The sequence below is a fragment of the Rhincodon typus genome, chromosome 5 (genome assembly GCF_021869965.1).
Source record: "Rhincodon typus isolate 14 chromosome 5, sRhiTyp1.1, whole genome shotgun sequence".
Classification (NCBI taxonomy): Eukaryota; Metazoa; Chordata; class Chondrichthyes; order Orectolobiformes; family Rhincodontidae; genus Rhincodon; species Rhincodon typus.
Genome location: NC_063336.1, coordinates 37,941,036 through 37,949,829, shown reverse-complemented (window position 1 = coordinate 37,949,829; position 8,794 = coordinate 37,941,036).

Here is an 8,794-nt window from a genome sequence, read left to right as displayed (position 1 = left end):
CACTGATCTGACCTCTGCATATGAGCAGAACATTTTTTTTTGCTGGGGACAGCTGAAGCCATAAATTGTACTGTGTTTTTCATAAGGACACAAGCATAAAATACAACTAAATTGCAAAAAGTGACCATACTTAGCTTTTGGATATCCCAAAAAAAGGAATCAGAATTGTTGTGACATAGAAGCCTGAACTTCTAAAGCATTTCCTAGCACAATGTGCATTCCTACATATGGAAGATCACTGACCAGAAATACTAACTTTGTTTCTTTGCCACAGATGCTGCATAACTTGCTGAGCAATTTCACCATTTTCTGTATTTATTTCTGGTTTCCAGCATTCACAGTTTTCGCTTATGCATTGCTACATGGCTTGCCTTTGGGCCAGCATAGATTCATACACAAATACTGAAAGTAACTAAATATTGTGTTCCTCTTTTAGGGAAGGGTTCAGTCTAGCCAAATCACAAACGAGTTCTTCATTTTAATTTGAACCTGATGGTCACATTATTTTCTGCATGTATCACAGTACAGCACGTTAATACTGTTATTATTGGAAACAACTTATTTTCTTAGACTAAGACTTCCAATAGAGCACAATACCAAAACAGCTCATGAAACAGGCCATCTTAAAAGAAATAGTTTACCATAAAAGATCTTCAAGCTAAAGAACCAATTTCACAGCTGGGCTTCAAATTTAGCTTTTGACACCCATATTAACTTAATTAAATGATACAGTACAGATTTTTTTTATAATTGTGGTAAGCATCAATACTGTTTCACTTTTGCACCCCCAGTCCAGGAGTAAGACGTCTGTTTATACCTAAGACATTGGATTAACCTTTACTTCCTACACTTAAATCAGTTAACTATCACAGACTGCTGATTAAATCAGATCTCAATACTGGTCTAGAATATTAGAACCCCTACAGTGTGGAAAGAGGCCACTTGGCCCATCAAGTCTGCAACGGCCCTCTGAAGAGCATCCCACTCAGACCCAGCCTCCCCACCCTACCCCCATAACCCACATTTATCACTGCTGATCCAGCTAGCCTGCACAGTAAGGGGCAACTTAGCCTAGCCAATCGACCTAACCTGCACATCTTTAGACTGTGGGAGGAAACTGCAGCACCCAGAGGAAACCCACGCAGACATGGGGAGAACATGCAAAATCCATACTGACAGTCAATCAAGGCTGGACTTGAATCCAAGTCCCTGACACGGCTAACCACTGAGCCAACATGCCATCAATTCCAATACTTTCAAGGAAGGCAACCACTTCTTATCCTTCTTTAACTTGAACTCAACCAAAGCTCTGCTTTCTGTATCATAATTCAGACCAAACCCTGCTCACCTATTACTATTGAGCTCACTGGTCTATGTTGGCTCCCAATCTGATAATGTCTTGATTTTTACAAGTCTCATTTTTGTGTTCAAATTCTTCCGCAATGGCCCCAATCACTTTACCTTTTCTGTAACCATCTTTGCAGCCTCCTCTAACCTTACAAACCTCCAAATATTTGCTGACCCAGTAATTCTTTTATGTATCTCTGATTTTCTTCACTTTACTACTGATGACCATGCCTTTAGCTGCAGAGGTGCTATCCTCTGGAATTCCCACCCTCTACCAATATTTCCTCCTCCAAGTTATTCCTTGAAATCTAGCTCCTGAAACAAGCTGTTGATAACGCATCCACTATCTCTTTATGTGGTTTGGTGTCAAATTTTGTCTGATAATGTCCCAGTCCTTACATTGAAGACATATACACATGCCTGAATGACTCAGTGTCACATAACAACAAAAAAGCAAAATAATGGGCATATTGAAAATCTTAAAAAAATGCTAAAGAAACTCAGCAGATCTGGTAACGTCTGTGAAGAGAGAAACAGAGTTAATGTTTCAAGTCTGATATGACTCTACTTTTCTGTATTTAAAATGTTAATTTTGCTTCTCTCTCCACTGATGCTGCCAAACTTGCCAAGCTTCTTCAGCACTTTGTTTTTATTATTGACTCAGCACCATGCTAGACAGCTCACTTCCATGAAGTGTTGTATATAGCCTTCCAAATACTAGGCTTATCAACAAAGTTGCAACTTATGGAATACAAGGAAAAATGGCTATTAAGTTGGCTGAATTAGAGAAAATGGAGAATAGTGGTCAACAGTCGTTCTTTGGACCATAGTTTCACAGTATTCTTTACCCACAAAAGGCGGCCATTCAGGCAATCATATCTGTTCTGGCTCTCTGAAATAGTAATTCACCTAGTGTCATGGCCCGGCCTTTTTGCCATAGACCAGGAAATGTTTCCTTTCAATAATTGCCCAATTTCTTTTGAAAGCCCCAGTTTACCCTGTCTGTACTATACTCTCAGGCAGTGCATTCCAAATCTTTACCAGTCACTGTGAAAATGTTGTTTCCTCATATCACCATTGCTTCTTTTGGCATTTACCTTAAATCTACAAAAGACTCAAGGAAGGTAGGAGGACCATTGTTTTTCTTGATCCATATTAATGATTCAGACTTGGATGTGCAAGTCACGGATTTAAAATTTGCAGGTGACACAAACTTAAAAGTATTCTGAATTATCAGGACAGTAGTGACAAACTTCAAGAGAACAAACAAGATTGTGCAATGAGTGGACACATGTCAGATCAACAAAGCAGAGATGTGTGACATGGCATATTGATAGGAAGAACAAGAAGAGGCATCGGATTAAGGACATTTCTAAATGTTTCAAGCATATTTTTAAAAGTGAGATTCAGAAGCCAGAAATTATTATACGCATTGGTAGGATGACACTTTTAGGGAAAAGATTAAAGCAGTACAGAGTGCATTTAAGAGGTTAGGTAGAAGATTAAAAAATAAAACTTTAGAAGTAGTAATTTCTGGTTTACTCCTAATGCCAAACTCAAATGAGGGAAGGAACAAAAGGCTAAAGGAGACAAGTCAATGGCTGATGAGCTGGTGTATTGGTCAGGGATTCAGGTTTTTGGACAATTGGAATATATTTTGGGATAGAAAAGACCTGTTCAAAAAGGATGGGTCTAACCTAAGCTGGAAAGGGACCAATATCTTAGCAGAGAGATTTGCTCATTCTATTAAGAGAGACTTTATACTGATAGAGAAGGCAAGTGGAGGAATTCTGAGTAACAATATAAATGGAAGAATTGATGGCATAGGTTCAGAATGTGAGGGGAGCATGTCAATTAGACAAGAGAGAGTCAGAGTATGTAGTAATTCTGAAAACCTAAACTGCATTGATTTCAATTCAAGTGGTCTTACAGGTAGAGATGATGAACTCAGGGCATGTTTAAGAAGATGGGATTGGGATGTCATAGCTATTACAGAAACCTGGCTGAGAGATGGACAAGACTGGCAGCTCAATGTTACGGGTTTTAGATGATATAGGAAGGATAGAAAAGGAGACATGAAAGGGGAAGGGGTGACGTTTTTGATTAAGGAATACATTATTGCTGTAACTAGGGAAGATATTTCTGAAAAATCATCAGCGAAAATATATGGGTAGAAGTGACAAATAAGAAAAGAAAAGGTCACTTTGATGGGATTGTACTGTAGGCCCCCCAGCAGTAAGACAGAAATTGAGAAACAAATATGTAGGGAGATCTCGAATATATGTAAGCATAATAAGGTTGTAATAATGGGGGATTTTAATTTTCCAAACATTGGCTGAGACTACCACAGTGTTAAAAGTTTGGATGGTGAAGAATTTGTCAAATGTGCTCAAGAAAATTTTCTTTATCATTATGTGGATGCTCCTACTAGAGGAGGAGTAAAGCTAGACTTTCTTTTGGGCAGTAAGGCAGGGCAGGTGACTGAAGTAAAAGAGGGGGAACAATTTGGTCTAGTGATCATAATTCTATTAGTTTCAAAACAGTTATGGAAGAGGATGAGCCTTCCGTAAAAGTTTAAGTTTTTAATTGGAGTAAGGCAAATTTTAATGGTATGAGACAAGAACTTTCATAAAAGTTGAATGGAGTAGACTGTTCGCAGGTAGAAGGACGTATGACAAGTGGGAGGTGTTCAAGAGTGTGATGACGGAAGTTCAGAGGCAGTTTGTTCCTGTTACATTGAAGGGTAAGGTTGGGTAAGGTTAAGGAACAATGGATGAATAAAGATATTGAGGTTCTAGTCAAGAATAAAAATTTTTTTTTAAAAATATAGACAACTTGGTTCAATTGAATCTCAATCAATATAAAGAATGTTGGGGCATTCTTAAGAAAGACATCAGGAAGGCAAAGGGGGGATAGGAGATAGTATTGCAGATAAGGTTAAGGATAATCCAAAGAGATTCTACAAATACGTTAAGAGCAAGAGGGTAGGGCCTCTTAAAGATCAAGGAGGCCGTCTTTGTGTTGAACCTCAGGAGATACTAAAAAATATTTTGTGACAGTTTTTACTGTGGAGCTATAAACGGCATCTAGAGAACGCAGAGAAATAAAGTTTGCTGTTTTAAAAACAGTTGACATTACAGAAGGGGAAGTTTGGGAGGTCTTAGAGAAAATAAAGGTGGATAAATCTCTGGCAACCTGATCTAATATATACCAGAATGTTGTGGGAAGTAAGCGAGGAAATTATGAAACTCCTAGCAGAAATATTTGCACCATCAATAATTACTGGCGAGGTGCCTGATGACTGGAGGGTGGCTAATGCTGTACCTTTGTTTAAGAAAGGTTGTAAGGAAAAAAAATGGGGAACTATAGACCTGTAAGTACGATTTCAGTTGTGAGTAAATTGTTGGAGGCGATTAAAAAAGATAGGATTTATGGGCATTTAGAGAAGCAAAAATTGAATACAGATAGTCGGCCTGGTTTTATGCGAGGACAATCGTGTCTCACAAACTTGATTGGGCTTTTTGATGAAGTAACCAGAAAGATTGATGATGGCAGAGCAGCGAGTGTTGTTTATTTGGATTTTCATAAAGCCTTTGACAAGGTTCCACATAGTAGACTAATTAATAAAGTTAGATCACATGGGATACAGGGTAAGATTGCCCATTGGATACATAATTGGCTTAATGGCAGGAGACACAGAGTAATGTTGGAGGGTTGCTTTTCAGACTGGAGGCCTGTGACCAGCAGTGATCCACAGGGATCAGTTCTAGTTCCCCTTTTGTTTGTCGTTTATATAACTGATTTTGAGGAGAATGTAGAAGGCCCGGTTACTAAGTTTGGGGACGACACCAAAATTGATGGCACAGTAGACAGTGAAGGTTTACTAAGGTTACATAGGGATCTTGATCAAATGGGTCAATGGGTTGAAAAATGGCAAATGGAGTTCAATCTGGATAAATGCAAGATATTGCATTTTGGTACAACAAACAAGGGTAGGGCTTGTACAATTAAGTGTTGCAGAACAGAGGGACCTAAGGTGAACGTACATAAGTCTTTGAGGTGTGCGTCACATATAGACAGGGTGGTTAAAAAGGCATTTGGCACTCTTGCCTTCGTTGCTCAGTCCTTTGAGTATAGGAGCTGGGATGTTATGTTGAGGTTGTACAGGACACTGGCGAGGCTTCTTCTAGAATACTGTGTCCAGTTCTGGTCATCCAGTTATCGGAAGGATATTATTAAGCCAGACAGGGTTCAGAAGAGATTTACCAGGATGTTGCCGGGTATGGAAGGTTTGAGTTATAAAGAAAGGCTGGATAGGCTAGGACTTGTCTCACTGCACTGTAGGATGTTGACCTAATAGAAGTTTATAAAACAATGAAAGGTATAGATGGAGTTGATGGTAGTTGTCTTTTCCCTAAGGTGGGGAAATTTCAAGACTAGGGGGCAGATTTTTAAGGTGAGAGGAGAAAGGTGGAAACAAGCAAATTTTTTAAACAGAGAGTGGTTCGTGTGTGGAATGAACTTCCTGAGGAAGTGGTAGAATTGGGTACAATTACAAGGTTTAAAAGACATCTGGATGGATAAATAAATAGGAAAGGTTTGGAGAGATATGGGCCAGGAGCAGGCAGGTGGGACTAGGTTAGTTTGGGATTAAGTTCAGCACGGACTGTTGGACTGAAGGGTCTGTTTCCATGCTGCATGACTGTATAACTCTATAAGGATGCAATTCTAAGGGTGCAGGAACAGGGAGACCAGATATGCGCAAATCATTGAGTTGGTGGAATGAAAAGATGTGGCTAAAAAGACGCAAGTGATTCTGAACTTTGTAACAGAAACACAAAGTAATACTGCTTTGGTCTCAACTAGAGTACTTTATCCAATTCTGGCTGCTGAACTTAAAAATATGAAGGATTAGGGATTTAGAGAGGACACAGCAAAATTTAAGAGAATTGACCCTTGGATGAGAAACTCCAGTTATATGAACAAATTGGAAATACTGGGTTTGTTCTTAGTTTTGATAGAGGAGTTCAAAATCATGAGGTCTCCAACCAAAGTGAATAGAGATAAACTGCTCCCATTGGTAGAAGGATCAAGAAACAGAAAGCACAGATTTAAAATGCCTGGCAAAAGATCTAAAGGTGATAGGAAGAATAAGTATTAATCAGAGAGTGCCTACAGTCTGGAATGCACCGTCTGAAAGGTAGCAGAGGCAGATTCAATCATGACTGAGGAATGGGAATTGGATAAGTATGTCTAGGTAAAAATATTGACAGGCGACACTGAAGGGGCCAAGATCTGACCGGCTTGGATTTGACAAGCAAAACGGCCTCTTTCCGTATTATGCTCCTTTGCTCCTAATACTCTAAAAATGTTTTTAAAAACTTTACAGGTAATGATCTGATGAATCTCGCATTCCTGTTCTTTGATCTTGCTGCTAAACATCGGAGAAAACACACAACCCTTAGGTAATGCAAGGCTGTCTTTCTATACATCATAGATATACTCATCAGTTTCTTCTCCTTACATGCCACAAACAACAATAAATCCTTTTCCTCATAAAAGAGAGAGATATTTTACCTTGAATGTAAATGATCAAAAATGTTCTCCAATTAGACAGAGAGAACGGAAGCCATTGTTTTGGCCCCCACTCCAATTCTCTTGCCCGAGCTACTGATTCCATTCCTCTCCCTGGCAACTGAGATGAAATTAGCAAATTCACAACCATCTCACCTTGTACATGCCATCACGAAGACCACCTACTCCCACCTGTGCAACATCATCCCTGTCTCAGCTCATTCGGTGCTGAAACTCTAATTACCTCATTACCTACAGCTTTAACTATTCCAACTCATTCCTGGCTACCTCCCACATTCTCTTTGTAAACTTGAGACAATCTGAAACCTTCCTGGTTCTGAGGAAGAGTCACCGGACCCGAAACGTTAACTCTGTTTTTCCCTTCACAGATGCTGCCACACCTGCTGAGCTTTTCCAGCAACTTTGTTTTTGTTCCTAAAACCTTGCTGTCTGTTTCTTAACTCATATCAAGTCCCATTCCCCTAACGCCCCTATGTTCGCTGACAAATACTAGTTCTTGGTCATGCACTGCCTTAACCTTAAAATACTCACCCTGGTTTCAAATCTCTCCATGGTCTTGTTCCTCCCTATCTCTATTACCTCCTTCAGCATTGCTATCATCTGCAACATCTATGCTCCTCTAGTCCTGGTATTGTGCACATCCATGAATCTAATTGTTCAAACATTGTGGCTGTGTCTTCATGTGCCTAGGCCCTAAGCTCTGGAATATCTTCTTTGCACTTCTCCACATCAATTTTCTCCTCGAAGACACTTTTTAAAATTTAACTCTTTGACAAAGCTTTTGTTAATCTGCCTCAAAATCTTAAGTAGCTTGCCATTATACGCTTATACATCATGTCTCTTACAATGGTCCTGTGAAGCATCTTAGAATGTTTTATCCAATTTAAATGGCTATATAAATGTATATTGCTGTTGTAATCATTGCCTATAATACTTTGTCAGGCTAGTCAGAACTGCAATTCAAATACGGCACAATGGACAAAGGCAGATCTTTCCTTTAACAGAAAAAGAACATCTCACTTTCACATAATACTTCCCCATCTAGTAATCCAGCTGGGAGCAGAAGTGCAAGTTTCTATTTTGGCACGAACCTGTAACTCTCTGGTCAGCGGTCTTCTAATATTAAATTTAGAAACAGTTGAACATATCATATATTTTAATCCTTTTTACCTACTAAAGACCTCTTAGGATACTGAGAACTTGCAAGTAGAATTCATACATTAATATAAAATATCAATTATCCTGACTGGTTAAATACTTAGAATATTAAAGGTCTAAGTTGTTTACTCGCAGTAAATTTTTCTTCCTTGATAGTCCAGCAACCTCAATATCAGCATATCGGAGTCATGGGATGCATTTTCCACTTCATGCAAACTTGCATACCTTCTCAAATCTGCAGTCATCTCAACAGGTCTCAATTACTTGAAATGCAGCACCAAAAATCCAGAATCATGTTGTGTAGCAGGTAACGAAGTGGTGCCCTGGCCCATGGGTGCCACTTGTTTTTATTTCTTGAATAAAACTTAGTGTTAACTATAGGCTGTTTCGATGACTATATGCTAAGTGGGAACGGGCTCATAATACAAAAAAAATCTCCATACTGGCAATGTCACTCAAAGAGACAAGAGACTAAGTGGTAGAATACAATTGTGCTGCAAATGATGCCTTTCAAAGGCAGACACTTGGGTGCTTTGTCACTCTACAGAGTGTATATCTACAGAGTGTATATCTGCAAGGAGCAGATCTATCCAGTTGACATCAGAATTCTGATTCTGACACTGGATGCCTAAAATTTGGAAGTGTTTCATCTCACGTCAAAAGTAATTTCACTTTGATAAGCTAAACCCAACTC